The sequence below is a fragment of the Diceros bicornis genome, chromosome 10, assembly GCF_020826845.1.
Source record: "Diceros bicornis minor isolate mBicDic1 chromosome 10, mDicBic1.mat.cur, whole genome shotgun sequence".
Lineage (NCBI taxonomy): Eukaryota > Metazoa > Chordata > Mammalia > Perissodactyla > Rhinocerotidae > Diceros > Diceros bicornis.
The window spans coordinates 74,858,225-74,878,154 of record NC_080749.1 but is presented as its reverse complement, the minus strand read 5'-3'; the positions used below and the strand labels follow the sequence as shown (position 1 = coordinate 74,878,154).

Sequence of the window (19,930 nt, the reverse complement as noted above, 5' to 3'; positions counted from 1 at the left end):
CAGACTGAGAGTAAATATTGGGTGAATGCATGAATGCGAGCTGGAACTAATGTATGGATTCATGCATACGTGAGTGAATGCACGAGTGAATGAGGAGTCATAAGGAGACATGGGGAATGTATTTTTCCATCTCTAGGATCTGAAAGGGAGCATCTTCCTGCCTCAGGGTGGTTACATTTTATGTCTAGATGAGCAGTTTATCTGTAAGGTGTAGGTGCTTATAAGATAGGTTTTCACAACTTGGAGAGTGCTTGTATCTTGTATGCAGCTAGAAAAACAGCACTCAGTTATCATCAGTGGGAGTGTAAATTTGTGCAAACATTTTAGAGGTAATTTAGGGGATACTTATCAAAATTCTAAATGCATATACCATTTGACCAAGCAATTCCATTTCCAGGGGTTTATCTCCCAGAATGCTTGCATAAGTGCATAGATATGAATGTATAAGGATGTTAATTGCAGCACTATTTGTAATAATCAAAACCTGGAAATAATCCAAATGTCCATCAATAGGGGATTGGATAAATAAATAATGCTACCTCAATATAGTGGGATATGATACAGGATGTTTAAAAAAGGCCATAGCTCTTTATTTACTGACATGCAAAGATACCCAATTTAAATTAGTTAGTGATCAAATCCAAATTGTAGAATGGTTTATATAGTATGATTCCATATTCTAGAAAGAAGGTGTATATGCACAGGAGAAAGACAAGGATATACCGTGAATTTAACAGTGGCTACCTCTGGGGAGTGGGAATTGGGATAGGAGAGGAAGACACCTTTTTTTATTTTGTATATTTAGAAAAATTATTTATAACAGATATGTATTGCCTTTTAAAAAACATTTTTAAAGGATAAACAATAACTAATTGCTACTTTTTCAAGTCCTAGGCTGAGGATTTACCTATTCTTGGCTCTTAGAAACCCTTAATGATTTTAAGTATTTCCTTTTGAGGTTATTTAAATGATGGAAAGAACAACACTGAGCAAAGTACTAGAAATTTCAAAATTTGAGCTGCCCAATCTGCACTCCAGTAGTAATAGTTTCTGGTTTCCGGGGTTATAGACATTATAGCCCTGTGTTGGATTCTTCTTTACGGTAGTTGAGAAACCTTTGAATTGAACCATTCTTAGCATATGCAAGGCTACAGTGGACACTCAGCCATATGGCAGGTCAGACTTGGTGGGGGTTGGATTTATTTTAATTTATCCTTAGCCTTTCCAGAGCAAACCCCTCAGTAACAGTTTCTGATTGGTCTGGTGTCTGGTTTTTGTTTGTTTGTTTTTGTTTTGTTGCCCTTAGAAGTTGCCACATGTCCTCCCTGACAACACGATTTCTCAATATTCTAGGACCGAATCCTTCTCCTGACCACATTTCCCACTTTGCTTTGGATCCTCTAGAGGCAACCACAGCAAGCTCTTTTCAATTCCTACTTTCAACCCAGTACCACACCCAGCTCTAGACAACATCAAGGTCCCTTTTGTTCATAAAAATCTACCGCCAAATAATTAAAGCAAGCTACACCAATCTCGGCCATATCAGCCTATACTGAAGGTTGAAGAATGGACAAAGTTCACTGATATGTTATGTGCTTTTTTGCCATAGCTCTGGGCAAACGCTTCAAGTGGTTGCATTTTATATGCTACGCTGCTGGCCAAGCTTTTGAAGTATGCTGCATAATGCAACAGGCCATTTCAGTTGGGGTCTGGTCACATCTCATGCAAACACAACCACTATTACCCAGTAAGTGTTTGCTCTCATTGGCATGCCTGGTGCTTTAGTTTGGTAACTGGGGTCAGGACAGGAAAGAGGGGTGATGAGGATGACGGAGATGAGTACATGACGCTGAGCCCCTTGGATTGGTTTTGAGCCCCTAGAGCTACAGGAAAATTTTTCACAAAGAAGCAGCCCTGCTTTCGGGCCCAGATAAAGATTGAAACAGAATTGAGGAGGGCCATTTTCTCCCCCTCCTCGTGGAATCCAGCATTGTTCTGGCACATAAGATTGGAGGCTTTGGGGACATTGGGAGTTAGCATTCTTGGCAACTTCTTGATCAAGTGTTTCGCAGTGGACTTCCTCAGCAGAGGCAGTGATAAAACTTTCTTCCAGCTGTTGGCTAGCAACGACTGTTGACAAATGAGAACTGGAGCAAACCAGGAAAAATACTATGGTTGCCCCAAGAGGGCTAGGACAGAAACTTCTGTAAGATTCTGCTACGTCCCCTCACACATGGTAGGTGCTCAATACGTATTATTTGAATGAATGAATGATGCCATATAGTGATGAAAACTGAGAGATTGGTTTCTGAATATGGGGAAGGCAATTGTTTAAGGACTCCCAGAAACAATCAGGATCTTTTTGGAAAAAAAATAGCTCCTGTTTAAAGAGGATGGAATTTGGATCCATTGTAACTTATGCATAGCTATAGTGTGACCACATTTGTATCTACAGTCTGGTAAAGACAGGTGAAAATTGGGTTAGGAATATTTTCTAAACCACAACTGCTAAAGTAACTTTCATTAAATATATGATCTTCAGGCTTTTTTTTTAGGAATAACATTATTTCTAAAATTGTGCAGTATCCATGGTAATGGTCTTGATTAGATTTTTCTATAGGCAATAGAATCTGTAACTCCAGACTGAAATTATTCTGCTTTCAAACATGTAGCAGATATGGTTAAGGGACAGAGTTCCGTGGACACAATATAGCTTACTGAACGTTTTTGTCCTCTCTCTGTTTTAGTTGAAACTGAAGCCAAATGTGGGACTACTTGTGACTATGAGTGCTTAGATATAAAGAATTTGAACAGTTACTGGAGTCTGTTAAGCTGTAACTAACAAGCTCTCTTCCGGCTTTCAGACCTGATTTATCACAGAACTTTGTGTTTGCGTTTTAAAATTTATTTCTAGACCAGGTCTTGGCTAAGGAGGAGAAGGAAGGATAGGAAGGTAGATTCTGTTTGGCTTTTAAGGTGAGGCAGTCAATTTGGCAGCTGAGCTTATATAACCTTTAACTCCTCCTAATTAGAAATTTTCAAAGTACCTGGCTCTCCCCAGGATACCAATTTGCTAGAGAATCTGCTTGCAGCCTCCTTGTGAGAAGTCAATTTGAAGCCTTAACCAACAAAAATAACAAAAGCTTCAGCTCCATGAGAAAAGTTATCCTCCACTGGTTGCCCAACTCGTTGTGAGACTGGGTTTTCACTTGAGTTAATTTTACACTTATTCATCTTAATTAATGTACACGCTATTCAATCACATCCATTCTCCTACATAAAGGTCAAACTTTCATAAACATTCAGAGGGAAGCCAGTCATAAACGAGATGTGTTTTTTCTCCTCGCTGGTGTCGGAAGGTGACTCTTTAACATTAATTTCCAGATAAGGGTTTTAAAAATAGTTAAATTTTGTTATTCTTTTAGTTATTCTGTTAATGACCATTGTATTGATTTCAAGTTAACATTAATTTGAATATTGGTTGCGATAAACTAATCATGTATGTTCTGGACAATAAAATAGAAAGCAAAGGGAAATTTCAGCTCATATTAAAAAATTTGGAAGCTCAATTTATTTTCATATAGAATTTCAGGATAATATGCTGGAGAGTGAATATGCTCTTGATTCTACAACTATATGTACTTTTCTCCATCTTATGTAACTTTATTCCCTTCTGTAGCTTTAATTACTATTTACAGCCTGTGTGAAACTGAAATTCAGTAGTTTTCCTTCCAAATCATTCATCTTCCTTTATTCCCAATGTTAGTAACTGGCACAACCAGCCATTCAGTCCCCTAAGTGAGATATCTAGCAATCATGCTATAGTAATCTTTTTTAAAAAACAGCTTTATTGAGATACAATTCATGTAACATAAAATTCATCTATTTAAAGTGTACAATTCAGTGGTTTTTAATTTATTCACAGAATAAGTGAGATTGGTCTATAATTTCCTTTTTATGTGATCTTTGTCAGGTTTGGTGTTAATATTATACTCATTTCTTAAAAGATTTAGCATCTTCATATCCTATGGCGGTTCCAAAATGCAAAATCTATAGATGAGTATCACCGAGAGTGGGTGTGGGAGGGGAGGGCTTTCAGTTGTGTTTTTTCTGGGCCCACACACTGTAGAACTGGGGTTGAGCTGAGGACTCTTTGATAGAGGAATTCTATCAAACCATAGAAGATGAGATCATCCCAATGCTATTTAATCTTGTCCAGAGCATGGGAAAAGAAACAAAACCAATCCCATTTATGAGATGTAAAAAATCTTAAATATTAGCAAAGAACCAAAACAATATGTATTTTAAAATAATATGTATTTACAAAGTGTATTCCAAGAATACAAGAGTGGTTCCATAATAGGGCATCAATTAATATGATTCATCATATTAATGAAGCTAAGGAGAAAAATCAGGTTATTGCCTTCATATATGCCAAAAAGGCATTTGATAAAATTCAACACCCATTCATGTTAAAAATACTCAATTAAATAGGAATTGAGGGATACTTCAACGCATAGGCCAGCTTCTGAATGGGAAAACATTACTAAAGGTGGGAAGAACCAAAGATGACCATCATGTCCATTATATTTAACACTGGAAACAGAGGTATTAGCCAATCCAATTAGACAAGAGAAAGCATTTAACTGCATAAGAATTGGAAAGAAGACAAAAAACTCTCTCTCTTTGCAGATAACATGATTATACATCTGGAAAACGAAAACATAAGTGGAAAAATTAATAGAAATTATAAGAGAATTTAGTAAAGAAGTAGGAAATAAAATTAATATAAATAAGTCAATATCCTCCTAAACAAACAATAAGCAGATAGAAGAAATAACGGAACAACAGACCCTATTTAGAAGAGCAAAATACTGGGGCATAAACTTAATAAGAAATGGATAAAATCTAAATAAGAAAAACTATAAAACACTACCGATGACACAAAAATAGATTTTAAAAAATAAAAAGATACATTATATTCTTGGACAGGAAGACTCACATCATAAAAGGTAAACTCTCCCTAAATTAGTTTATAAATTTAATACAATTACCATCAGATTTTTTTTCTAAATCTAGATGAGTTGATTACAGAGTTTATCTGAAAGTATAAGCAAAAAGAATAGTCAGAAAAGCTCTAAGAAAAGAATGGAGGGTGGGGAAGTTACCATCAAATATTAAAACATATCGTAAATTTGCATGATTGTAACAATGTATTGGTATATTGTTAGTCTGTCTAGAAAGACTATGGAAATGGGAAGCAAATACAGAAATAGATGCAAATAAAGATAGAAATTTAATAAATGACACAAGTTGTGTCTCAAATCAATGTAATATGTAGATCTTATTTGGATCCTAATCCAAACAAATAAAAGACATTTTTGCGATAATGGAGAAAAACTGCACACAGAATGAATATTATATGATATTAAGGAAGTGTTAATTTTGCTTTGTATGATAATGGTATTGTGAATGTATTAAAAATATTTATGTGTGAAAGATATAAATTGAACTATTTATTAGTGAAATAATATACAGCCAGCGTTTGTTTAAAACTTCAGCAAAAAAGGGGAGTGTGGAGTATAAAATTAAGAAAGGAAAATATTACTAATTGTTGTAACTGGATGATTAGAATATAGACGTGCACTACATTATTTTCTCCAGGTTTGTATATGTTTGAAAAATTCCATACAGCAAGATTTTTTAAAATACAAGTTTCCATAACTGATAAATGACTTTTGTGTATTATATGTGTGTGTGTATTTATAAATACACAACACCAGAAAAAAAAATACTAGATTCCTGAGGATGTAAGACAGATCTGTTTCTGATTTTACAAACTTCAAATAAATTTTAAAGAAATAGTCGATACCTACATGTATTGCTGAGATATTCTTGTAATATATTCTATCAAGGAAAAAAAATATTCCACAGGTGAGTAGCATTAAGTGATTAGGTCTGGAAGTAGAGAGAGCAACTTTGACTTTTTGTCCTATAACCTTCTGTCTGAATTTTTAACAATAAGTTACAAAGCTTTTTTAAAAACTAGTTGTAATAGGACTAAGAATAACTATAATGTTTTAAAAAAGTTTCCAGGGCATTGTGATGGATGCTAAAATGCAAGGCATTAGCATATAAGTCCTGGATGGTCTGGAGCCTCCAGACTCACCTCCTGCTGCGTCCTATCCCATACCTCTTCCGCCAGCCCAGCCCCACCGAATTGCAGTTCCCTGGCACAGCAGGTTGTCTCACAGCTCTGTGCATGACGTGCTCTTTGTGGGGCAAACATAGGAGGTTGTCTCCTTTCACATGCACACTCACTGAAGCCTCTCGAGTGCCCTCCTCTCTCCAACCGCCATCCCCAGCACCAAAGAGAGTTGACTACTTTCTTCTTTTTATCTCTCTGTGAACCTTGCTCATTTCATCGCACGAGACTGTCTAACTCCTCTCTGAGCGTACTTCTTGCCCTAACGTATCTGGTCAATAAATTGAGTGAGAGAGAAAAGAAAATGTTTGGTTTAATTATTTGACAGTTGCTATCTCGATTTCTGGAGTAAGAGACTGTAAGTATCCCCACTCTGGTTCTCCGAGCCAAAATATTTACCATATATCATGATAGTGAGTTAGTATTGAAACATACTATAGAAGAAATATTCATACATCTTTGAAGTAAAAAATACTTCCTTTTCAAGTTGTATCCATTAAAAGTAAGAGATAGGAAAGGTACCATTTGTATATGATTAAACAGATTGTCAACTTTTGCAATTGTCTCTATAAGTTAAAGGTACTTATATGCACACAGTTATTGCCACCTCTGACTCTACTCCAGAAGAAAGCTGCAACTTGTGTGACCCGAGAGTTGTGTCCTCCAGTGCCTGGAATGCTGTTAGTGCCGCTGTGGTCCAACTGCTCAGTCCCCAATCAGCATGTGGTTCCCATGGAGTATGTTGTTACCCTCCTGGAAGTTCCATCACTATCTCATCCACCACCATACACAAATATTTTGTCCCCTCTTCCCCAAGAATTAGCTTGAAAGTTCTAGCGTAGAGATTGGGGGAGAAGAGGAATGGTCTCTGCTGGGATTTTGGAGTAGGGTGCAATGGCGGAGAATTAGATACATTTCTGATAGTTTCGGTTAGAACATGGAACACAATTTAGCATAGAAACCATGTGATTAAATGTGTTAGATTTTATACTATTTTGTGTGCTGCATTTGAGGTGTCATTAAAAGCTAGAAAGCCTCCTTAAGAAACAAGAAACAGAAATTTACCATGTAGTCTGAATTCCAAAGGACTTGCAAGCAAATTATGCTCCAAAAGATCATTTGTAAATTGAGGCCTTTGTACTCATCAAATCAAGAGGAAAGGGCAAATGAAATAGATCACATCTCTGATGATGTATAATTAGAAAAATAAGTCTTAAAAGTAATTGCCAGGGTAGGGGAGAGACCTTTCACCATACACACTTCATACTCTTTGAATTTTGTGCCACGTGTGTGATAATTATTCCCCCAATAAGATTTATTTTAGTTAAAAATGTTAAAAAATAACTGCCAAATTACATATTTAGAACATTTCTCTAGAGTGCAAGTGAATATATACTGTTTCTTTAAATTCTGGCGTCTTTCTCTGTTCTACTGTTAAACTTGAACCAGATTGATTATGGTGCCATGAACCTCAAGTAATCTACTATTGCTGTAAAAATAACCCTACTATTGTGGGGGTAACTTGTTGTGGGGGATCAGAATTGGCCACCCCAAAATGTGTCTCTTTGGCTTGATTATTTTTAAGAACAGAAGACTCTGAAAGAAACTTTGACCTTCCCCCTTACTGCCTTAAAGAATTCAAGACAGAAGGCCTGTCCCAGGACAGGCCATCACCATAGATAACTCTGGGTATGGTAGGCCAGGAGGATCCTTGCCAAATCCATTTTTATCAAAGTTTTCTCTCGGGTAGCATTGTCTATAGATGGCCCATCAAACACTTGCTTTTCCATATCCACGTGAATTGCCTTCCTCCCCTTTGAAGTCCTAAACCACTACCCCCAACATCCTCCTTTATCTTTAGCTGAAGATGGTATTTAAGGTGGTGGGTTCAGCCATTTTGGCAATTACTCAGTTTTCCTGGGTTTCTCTCATGTATACATGTTGTTAAAATTTCTTTGATTTTCTCCTGTTATTCTATCTCATGTCAATTTAACTCTTAGACCAGCGAGAAGGACCCAGAGGGTAAAGGAATAGGTCTTCCTCCCCTACATTATTTTGCCTTAACTATAAAATGCCTATCCTTAGCAGGAACGCTTATTCCCCACTCCTGGTGTTTTCTTCCAGTGGAAGGGACCTCAATTAGCATAATCCTCTCCATCCCTAAACTCTACTTTAGGAAGGAGAAGTGACCTATCTGACCATGAATTTAGGAGCAGGCACTGAGGAATCAGAGCCCCACTCACCTTGCTCTGCTCTTCTTGGGGGCCAGCTGCCTACAGGAAGCACCCATGTCTCCAAGCCACACTATTAGAGGACTAGCCCCATGTAGGCAGCCAGTGGTGGTCCATGCCTGAGAGGGCGTGTCAGTCTAATTCTGGGGTTCAGTAGTGCTCACAGACATAAGCCCCATTCTCCAATATCTGCTTTATCTGTGATCACAATGATATGTCAATCTCCATCTGTCTTACTCCATGCCTATCTCTTCAAAACTCAAGCAGGAAAAGCCGGGGTGTTATGTACCTGCCCTTGTGGATATCACCCAATATGCCTTTCTTCAGTGATGCCCTGAAGAAAAACAATTGGAAAAAAAAGATTCAAGATGCACTGAAATCATATTGGTAATTTGGAAAAAATATTAAAATGAGGAAAATCTAATTTCAGACTGAATTTCTTGTGCTTTTTTCCTTCATTTCTCCCTATTTTTGTATCCTCCTACTATTTCCTGGCTCTAGTTCCACTCTTATTTCCGTATTCAGTTGTTCACTCACTACTCCTTCATTCATCCATGTAGCAAACATTTAATTAACTTCTACATTCCAAGCACTGAGGACACAGCATTCCAGGATGACTAAAACAGAATCTGGTGGGAGAGATAGACAAATACATTGCTAATTAAAGCATAGTCGGATAAGTACAGTGGCAGAGAAGTGCACAGGGAATTATGGAGGCATCCAGCCAGGGGGAGGCTGAGAAGATGTAGAACCTGAGAAGCTATTTAAAAGATGAGTGGGAAAAACAAGTTCTGTTAAATAATTTAAAAAATTTTATTGCCACTTTTATCTCCAAGAGGGTGAATTGGCACCAATGATATTTAAAAAAAGCAACCCATGCACCACGAGTGTACTTTTCAGATGTGATATCTGGCTCTGGTTGTAGGGGATGCTTTGGTGCACCTTCAGCCCATCTCTGGTTTCAGCCACAGCTTTGGTGGACAGTTCCACTCATGCTGGCAGGATTTACCTCCTGTGCCACTGTATGCACACTTTCTGCCTCTGCACTTCTTTGGAAGCCTTGAGCCTAGTCCAAGTGCAGGTTCACCCCAGAAGTGTTGGTGAGTTAACACTCCCAGGAGCAACTCTCAACCCATGGGGACAGCAGTTGGTGAGTAAATGCACAGCCTCCTGTTCTTCAGACACTAATTTGGGAGGCAGTCTATGTGCTTCTCAAAGGTTCTGGTGACATTGAGCCCCTAGTGCCTAGAGCAAAGACCTCAATACACAATTTATTGGGTTTTCATCCTTCCCTGTATCAGTCTCTCTGCTTCTGACTCACAATCCTGCTTCCTGTGATCAGCCCCCAAATAAACTATCTGCTCCCAAGTCCTCATCACAGGTTCTGTTTTCTTTTTTCTTTTTTTGTGAAATGTCTTTATTTTTGTTTTTTGCTGAGTAAGATTGGCTCTGAACTAATATCTGTGCCCATCTTCCTCTATTTTTGGTATGTGGGATGCCACCACAGTATGGCTTGATGCAGTGCATTGGTCTGTGCCCAGGATCTGCACCTGTGAACCCCGGGCCGCTGAAGTGGAGCGTGCAAACTTAACCACTATGCCAGCGGGCCAGCCCCAGGTTCTGTTTTCAGGAAGACCCAAACAAAGACATTAGTCACTCAGAAATAAAGAGCAATGGGGCCACCCAGTTCATGGAATGTGAATTTTATTATAGAACTGAGCTCTTATCTCAATCATGTCAGCTAAATTATCTCAATAATTTACCATCTCTGTTGTTCTTTTACTTTGAAAAGATCTTTTATTGTGAATACTTCATATCTACAGAAGAGTACATGTGCATGCAGTGTAAATGTACAGTTTAAAGAAGAAGAATAAAATGAACACTCGTGTACCTACCACCCAGCTTAGGAAATAGAGCATAAGCAGTGCCTGAGAAGCTCCTTACATGCCCACACCCCTCTTCCACCCTCACAAAGGGAACCCCATCCAGAATTTTGTGTTGCTCGTTCTCTTACTTTTCATCTTAATATTAGCATATTTGTGTCATTTAGTTTTGTTTGTTTTTCACATTTTATATTCTTATTTAACTTGCTTTATTGTCTCTCAACATTGTTTTTCAGATTTCTCTATGGTGGTACATTTAAGGATAGTTCATTCATTTTCACTGTGATATAGTATTCCACTATATAAATATACCATACTTTATTTAGCCAATCTACTGCTGATGGACAGTTAGGTTGTTTCCACTTTTTTTCAGTTACAATGTTACTATGAACATCCTTGTACACGTCTCCTAGTGCAAGAGCATCTACTCTCTAGGAGTGGAAATGCTGGGTTATGGTATGTGCACGTTCAGCTTTTCTATCTACTGCCAAGTCATTGTTCCAATTTACATTCCCACGGAACGATATGAGAGTTTCCATTGTTCCACATCATTTCCAATATTTGGTATTGTCTGAGTTCTTAATTTTTGTCACTATGGTAGAAGTTTAGTGGTGTTTCATTGTGGTTTTATCTTACATTTCCCAGATTACTAAAAAGTTGAGTATTTTTAGATATATTTGTATTCCATTTGTGTGCTCACTTCTTATAATATTGAGTCTTTTTATCCACGAGCATCATATAGTATCATTCCATTTTTATTTAGATGTTATTTAAGGTCTTTCAATAAAATTTCTTAATTTTCCTATAAAGGACTTGCACATCTGTATCAAGATTTATTCCTAGATATTTTGTCTTGTTGCTACTGTAAATGGTACTTTTAAAATTACCTTTTCTGGGCCGGCCCCATGGCTTAGCGGTTAAATGCGCGTGCTCCACTACTTGCGGCCTGGGTTCGGATCCCGGGCGCGCACCAATACACCGCTTCTCCGGCCATGCTGGGGCCGCGTCCCACATACAGCAACTAGAAGGATGTGCAGCTATGACATACAACTATCCACTGGGGCTTTGGGGGAAAAATAAATAAGTAAAATTATTTTTAAAAAATAAAATAAAATTACATTTTCTAACTTGTTTCTGTTATTTAGAAATGCAATTCACTTTTATATGTTGATTTTTTTAATCTAGCACCTTATTAAATTCATTAAGTCCAAGAGTTTATCTGGAGATCTTCTGAGTTATTCAATATAGGAAATCATATTATTTGCAAATGAGAGCTTTGTTTTTTCCTTTTTGATTCTTATGCCATTTATTTCTTTTTCTTATCCTACTACACTGGCTAGGATCAGTGGTTCAATATTGAATAGTCGTGGTAGTGAACATCCTTGTCATAAAATAGAGAATATAATAAAAGCCATGGTAGTGGATATCCTTGTATTCTTCCTGATCTTACAGGGAAGACTTTCAATATTTTGGCATTCAATATAGCGTATGTATGTATCTGTAAACAATATGTAAAAATACAGATCAATCTCATCCATGCACATAGATGCAAAAATCCTACACAACAACAAAAAAACCTATCAATGTATAAAAAAGATAAGTTATTAGGTTTTTGTTCAGAAATAAAAGATTGATTTAACATCGTGTTATGTGTAAACATCCGTGAAACCATCATCACAATCAAGATAGTGAACATATCCATCACCTCCAAAAGTTTTCTCATCTTCCTTTGGAATTCCTTCAGAGTACTCCATCCAGTGCCCGTGAATTCTGAGATTTTTCCAAACTGGCTGGTGGTAGCAGGGATACTCCTGGCCCGTTGTGAACTCCTGGCAGCCTTTCCTTAAATGCCTTCAGGTGTTCCTTTCTCTGGCCTCAGTTTCCTCACACATGTGCAGATGTCCTAGGTTCTCTCTCTGGGCTGCTCTCTCGAGTCAGGTACTCTGTCCTGCAAACTCTAGCTTCTTTGGTTTCCCTGGACTCTCAGCTCTGCGTTCTCAAGAATCAACTTTTCAGCAACTCGTGGAAACTGCTGGGATCCACCTTGATTCCCCCCACTCCCTGCGCCATGGCCTGGAAATTCTCAAGATAGGAAGTTCCAATCGTAGGGCTCTCCTTGTTTGTTTTCTGTCTCTTAGGAATCGCTGTTCTTTGTTCCCTGATATCCAGTGAAAATCATTGTTTCATATATTTTGTCTGTTTTTTTGGTTGTTTTAGTCAGGGTGATAAATGTGGTCGCTGTTGCTCCATCTTGGCTAGAAGTAGATTATAAAATCCTTTTATCTTTCTAATGTCTACTGCATCTTGTTTCCTTTTTCAATTCTTTTATTCCTCTTTCTTTTCCCTTGATTATATTTGCCAGACATTTGTCTAATTATTTATTTTAACAAACCAACTTCTATTTTTTACTTCCTTTATTCTATTTCTTCATTATTTACTTTTTTCTGACTTAGATTAATAATATCAAGTCCTCCTTATTTTCTCATGTAAGCATTTAAGGCAATAAGTTTACCTCTTAGTAACACGTTAGCTGCATCTCATAAAGTTTGTTATGTATTGTTTTCATTGTTCAATTCTAAAGAATTTCTGAATTTTATCATGATTTTCTTTGACTCATGAATTTTTAGAAATTTTTTAAAATTTCTATGTGGATTTTTCCTAGTTTTCTTTTTATTATTAATTTCTAACAATTGCATTGTAGTCAGAGAAAGTTATCCTCGAGATATAGTTCACAGACAATAAACTGCACATATTTAAAGTGTATAATTTGATAGGTTGTAGCATATGCAAACACCCATGACACCATCCCCACAATCAAGATAATTAAGTTATCCATCACTCAAAAGATTCCTCATGTTCCTTTGTATTCTCTTTGATCGGGCTTCAAACAGATCTAGCTGAGTAACAGAATTTTTTTTTTTTCTCATTAAACTTTGCTTTAATGGGTCCCAAAATTCTGTAACAGATTTTTGGTCAAGTTGTTTCCATTAAAAATACTGATTTTAAAAACTAATAACTTAAAACTGCCACATGCACTAAAAAACAAATGGTCCACAAAACATTCTCCTTTCCTTCTGAAGGTTTCCTAATGCATTGTTATCATTAACCAGTCTTTTACTATTCAACTTAAATGGCCAATTGAGACAAACAGTTCTGAGACCATTCTTCCACCACTGATTAAAGCTGGGGTGCAAGGCATTAGGGATGATATTCACTTAGCCGTCTGAGCTTTCTGGGCAGACTTGGTGACCACTCCTGCTCCAGCAGCCTTCTTCTCCACTGCTTTGATGACACCCACAGCAATTGTCTGTCTCTGTCACAAAGAGCAAAACGACTCAGAGAAGGATAGTCAGAGAAGCTCACAAGACACATGGGCTTGCCAGGAACCATATCAATGATGGCAGCATCACCAGATTGCAAAAATTTGGGGCTATCTTCCAGCTTCTTCCCAGAACAATGATCAATCTTCTCCTTCAGCTCAGCAAACTTGCAAGCAATGGGAGTTGTGTGACAATCCACAACAGGTGCATATCCAGCACTGAAGCCAGCTGCTTCCATTGGTGGGTCATTTTTGCTGTCATCAGCCACACTGCCACAATGAACATCTTTCACAGACACATTCTTGACTTTGAAGTCCACATTGTCCCCAGGAAAAGCTTCACTCAAAGCTTCATGGTGCATTTCAATAGGCTTTACCTCAGGTGTAACACTGATGGAGCAAAGGTGACCACCATGCTGGGTTTAAGAACACCAGTCTCTCTTTTTTGTGTGTGTGAGGAAAATTATCCCTGAGCTAACATCTGTTGCCAATCCTCCTCTTTTTGCTGAGGAAGACTGGCCCTGGGCTAACATCTGTGCCTACCTTCCTCCACCAGTCTCTTCAAATACTTCACCTAGTCAAGGATTAGTATCATATAGATGACTCTTAGGATAATGTTGTCTGCAAGTAACGGGAAATCTAACTTAAAATATGTCAAACAATAGGGAAATTTTACTATCTTATTTGACAAAGTCCTGAGGTATGGTGCCTCTAGGGTTACTGAATTCAGCAGCTCAGGGACATCAACAAGCTCTCAGGATTTTTGTATCCTTCTATCCTTCCATCTTTTAGGCTAGCTCCCTTCCTAGTTACAAGATGGCTGCCCCTTAGCCCAGTTCAGATGCAGACATAAACAGGCCCAGCAGAGGAAGAGCTCACCTCCTTCTTGTGTGCCCCTTTTAAGAGTGAGGAAATGTTTCCCGTATGTCCCCCCTCATTTTGTCATAGCCAGAATTGTGTCACAAGCCCTTGTCACATGCCAATCTGGGATAAGAAATACCACCCCATCCCTCCCTTCACAGAGCTGGAACCGGGACTGGCCTCCCTGAAGCATACGGCTATGTGGAAGAGAAAAGACAGTTCACAAGGAGAGAAGGAAAGGATTACAGGTAGCAACTAACAGCGTCTGCTACATGAAGCCATTCAAGAGACACAATAAAAAGAGGAGCCATTAAAAAACAACAACAAATTCCAACTCTTAGAGCACGTAGCCCACTTGTGTGTTCCTGGGGAGTGCACTTATGTAATGGAACCATATCGGAGCTCATCTTCTTAAGTGGCAGGCCCAGGGGGCAAAGGTTTACATTCTCTTAAGAGTTTATAGCATACAAACCAAGCTTGAAGCCACAGCCTTGAGTGTTCCTTTGTGATATAGTTAAGAAAAATGATTAACTCATTCATTTCTCAACTACTGTAAGTACATCCTCTAACAGAAGAGAACTGAAATTGGTCATTTATTTGTTTCATTGAAATTAAAATTATCTTCCAAAATTAATAATCTTTATTGAGTTTATAGATAATAAAAAATTGCATTCCATCCTATCAGCTAGCTTCAGATTTTCATCACAAATTAGAGGACAAAAACCCTTTGCTTCTCTTACAACACTTTTAGCATGGTGCTATGAATACAAGATAGCGAATAATATTGCAATTGCAAACTAATTAATTCACTCAGGAAACTTCTGGAGCTATCTTTCTCCCTCTCTAGTAACCACTGGAGGGAATACTGAAGGATTAAACATTTCCATAAAGGCAATATATATCTTTATACTTTTGCCTATAAACTACCTGCAGCAGGATGAAGTGGTTTCCATGGTAAGTTGGGAGGATCAGTATGGCGGGTTATCTTAGCTTTGTTCCTAAGATTCAGATTTCAAAAGGCTACAGACAATATGAGTGGAGAGGTAATGGAAACTGGTACAAAAGTAGCAAAGATGGATGCTGGGTTGCCAGAAACAAATGCCTGCTACATTTACCATGTGCCATGGTACTGTGCTAAATCCTTGTACATGCATCAGTCATTTAATCTTCCCACAGTGCCAGTGGGTTGGTGTTATATTATCCTAATTTTATAGATGAAGAAAATAGGGTATGGAAAGGTTAAGAAACTTGCCTAAAGGCATGCTGCTAGAAAGTGACACAGTCTACGTCTATCTTTCACACTCTTAACCTCTGCATTAAGAGACCAAATGGTGGACAAGGTCTACCTGCATTTAAATATTTCCAATACAGTCCCTTACTATAGTTTTTGATTTGGGCTGTCCTTTTTAAGCATTAGGAAAAAAAAAATAAAACTTCCCTAACCAATCACTAATATCCTATACCTCTTTAATTCTAGAGCTATGGTTCTCACAGTGTGGTCACCAAACCAATAGCATCTGGCATCAACTGGGAACTTGTTAGAAATGCGAATGTTCAGTCTCCAACTGAGACCTACTAAAGAAGAATTTCTGGATGTGGGCACCACAATCTCTATATTAACAAGCCTTCCAGGGGATCCTGATGCACACAAAAGTTGAACGAGCACTGTTCTAGAGAGTGTATATAGATGTTGTTTAGGCCTCCTTTCTCCTCAGAGGACTACAACAGCTCACAGGTCAAGGGGGGCTGAGGTCCGTGCTCAGTTTTTCTCACTAGTCCTGTTTTGTTCCACAAAGTCTTCTCCGTTGAGCTCTTCTGCTGACAGATTATTGTGCCTTAAAGTTTCACAGTCCTTGTTGCTGTGCTTGCTACTGGGGGTTCACAGACTTCAGCAGAGAGCTATTGCTACATTTTCTTATTTTCCTCTGATTTTATGTTGCTTTCTACTTTTCACTTATGTTATCTCCATTTCCCCCTTTTTCCTTTCCAGATTTTTCCTGAGCACACTGTGCTCTGTGTGACACATTGTCCTAATCTACCCTTTTTTCCTCTTCTGCTGTCTCTCATGGTAGGTAGGATGGGCTGTTAGTTAATCCTCAGGAAACTATCCTTTTGGCAGAAAAGTACTGGCTTCTTGGTGGTGCCAAAAGGAAGACACTTCCATTTGTAAGCAATTTCTAAAAATTCCTGAAAATATCTTTCTATACTTTCTCTTTCCTGAGAACAAGAATCATTGGATATCTCACTAAACTGAAAAGGCTTTGAGGACAGAATTCCTGTATAATTCACACCATTACCAATTGCTATGAAAAGTGATAATTCTCCAAGGCAATCACTGCCTTTTTAAAAAAAATTGTGGTAAAATACATATAACAAATTTACCATCTTAACCATTTTTTAGTGTACAATTCAGTGGCATTAAGTACATTCACGTTGTTGTGCAACCATCACTACCATTCATCTCCAGAACTCTTTTCATCTTGTAAAATTAACTCTGTACTCATTAAATGATAATGCCCTACTCTCCCCTCCCCACACTCGGGCAACCACCATTCTACTTTCTGTCTCTATGAATTTGACTACTCTAGGTACCTCATTATAAGTGGAATCATATAGTATTTTTTTTTTTTTGTGACTGGCTTACTTTGCATAATGTCCTCAAGGTTCATCTACGTGGGAGCATGTATCAGGATTTCCTTCCTTCTTAAGGCTGAATAATATTCCACTGTGCATGCATGCGCACGTGTCTGTATGTGTGTATGCCACATTTTGTTTATACATTCATCTGTCGATGGACACTTGGGTTGCTTCTACCTTTTGGCTATTGTGAATAATGCTGCTATGAACACGGGTGTACAAATACCTATTTGAGGACCATCGCCCACGTTTACATGTCATATCAGTACTATTAACCCATGAGTGCTTCATATATTTAGGAGGAAGAGGTAGATATTGATGAGGAAGGGTAACAGGCAGGCCCACAGGAGCACATCTGGGGCGTCCAAGACACGCTGGCATCTGACCACAGTGGAATCCTCTATAGCCAACTTAACTACAAATATATTTTCAATTCCTTTGTTCTAGTCTGTCAGCACCCACCAGCAGTTGTCTTCATTTTGTTCCTTAGACTCTGGTTCTCTCCTTTTCTTCTGTTCAGACTTGGAGTCTCTGGTTGTTGTCTTGGTTCCTGACTTTGTCCTGCTCTTCACTCTGCTTTTGTTGACTAAACTTTGGCAACTTATCACCTCCTAAGTTTCTGACCTCAGTCTAGCCCTTGCTTTTTGGATTCTTTTCACTGACTGCTTGAAGGGATCCATCTCAGCACCAATTATGGGAAAGAAAGAGGATTTGTCATCCTCCGTCTGGCAAGGCATCTGGGTAAGTCAGGAGCAGTGGGGTAGGACCTGCCAGGCTACACTGAGCAGACATGCAGGCCAGCACACACCTGTCTGCTAAAGCCCATGGCACGTGACCCACTCACAAGACATAGGAAGAGTAATACCAGGTTGAAAATCAGGCCAGCCCCTCCCAGACAGACTCTCTGCTGGCTCCGGCTCTGCTCAAAGTCATGCAGAACCTCTCAGAGGGGAATTCCTAGAGCCTAGAGCCTTTATGTGACTTACTGAATTGAGGGTTTTGAGAGCAGAGCCAAGACCCTTCTGTGTACCCATTTCGGCATTTGTCTCTGCAACATCCAGCAAGTGAGCCTGGAATCTTCCCATGTGTTTCATTTCTTGGGGGCTTTGAAGCAGAGCTTTAGCAGCAGGCAACTGCTCAGCAGAGAGGCCTTAAGAAGCACAACAGCAGCTGTACGTTTGCAGTAGGCCTCGCACTAGCAGAGGGGAAAAGGGTCACACAGCTTTAGGAAGAGCCACTAAACAGAAAAATAGAAACATGCTGGACAGCTGCCTCGACCCAGAGGTGTGACAGAGGTCCAAAATCAAGTGTCTACAGAAACTCTGTGCCTTCGCTGAAATGTGCTTCCCTTGGAGGGACTTCCTAGCCCATAAAACGCTAAAAGATAGTGAATCTTCCTGCTGCCTGTAAGTAAAGTGTACTCTTCTCTCCTTTTAAGGACTTCCCACCGTCTTTATTGTCAGTATTTCTGACTTAATGTCTGACAGAATGTCAACTTGGTGCCATACATCACGTTAGCCTCTTTGACAGATAGAAGGATGATGGTCCTTGTGTTCAATGAACTGTTAGTCTTTGCTTTTTCTTTTCCTTTTGGTACCAGGAAAATCTTTTTGACTTTACTGGGGCAAGTACTAGTTTTTCTAAATAGCCAATTGCTATAAACCTCATAGTAACACTAGCTAGTTTTTTTGAATGCCTATTACATATCAGATACGTTACAGAGATATCTGTAATCTTCCCAGCAAGCCCCAGGGTAGAATTTTTCTTTCTATTTTGCATATGAGGAAACTGAGGCTCAAAGAAATGAAATAATTTCCCAAATCATAAAAATAGTGAGTCGGGGTAAAAATGGAACCAGGGCTTCTTACATTATGCTATTAGTTGAGAAAAGTTCACTTGGGAGTTTTAACTCCTTGGAAACTCCCTCTGCTTCTTACCAAGTCATTAGGAATTGAGCATTAGAAAGCTAATTAATCAATGAAAACACGAAACCCACGACAGTTCTTCCTAGAAATGTCCATCGGCTTCCACCATCATTCCCTTTTTAGTGAAATTATGTCTTAAACAGGCATTTGTCCCTTAAGTACAATAGAAACCCCCCTGCTAACCTCATTTTTAGCATAAAAATTTTTTAAACCTGATTTTTTTTTTCCCTCAGTGGCATAGTACCAGGACCAGGGAGAGTATACATTAAGAATTTTGTAGATGAGACACTCATAAGAAAGGCAACCGAGAACTCTGGGTAAGCTAAGCTTTCTGATACTGCTCTATAAATGCCCTAACATACAGGTGACTATTACTTTGGTTGTTAGCCCTCTAAGAGGAAACTTAAGATTCTCAAAAATTAATAGTATTTATTTTGCCTTAATGTTCCTTAGAGAAATTTCCTATATCCATATATGTTTGAATATGCTTCATAAAATGTATTAGGTAGTTGTTTAAAATAGATCTATTAATAAAATTAGTCATAATACTACATCAAGCAATGTCGCAATATTTCATACATACGCACAGTGATACTAAATAGAGAGAACTCTGGTTAAATTGATGCACATTTAGCTAAAGTTTGAATTACACTTAAAGCCCAAGTTTTTCTGCTATTTCACAATTAGTCACATTTCTTGACCAATGTCTAATGAGTTTGGAAAATCAGAAAATCCATGTTGGCCAATGTTATCATTCACTTTAAAATATTGAATCTGGAATATCGAATTAGAGATCTTTTAGTCCAGGGGTCAGCAAACTATGGCCAACAGTCCAAATCTGGCCCAGTATCTGTTTTTGTAAATAAAGT

At 38.3% G+C, this 19,930-nt stretch overlaps 1 pseudogene; it reads right to left on the bottom strand.

Annotated features, from left to right (window-relative positions):
* Window positions 1-13,530: 13,530 nt before the first annotated feature.
* On the bottom strand, window positions 13,531-15,452 carry LOC131410467 (elongation factor 1-alpha 1-like; annotated as a pseudogene).
* Window positions 15,453-19,930: the final 4,478 nt, after the last annotated feature.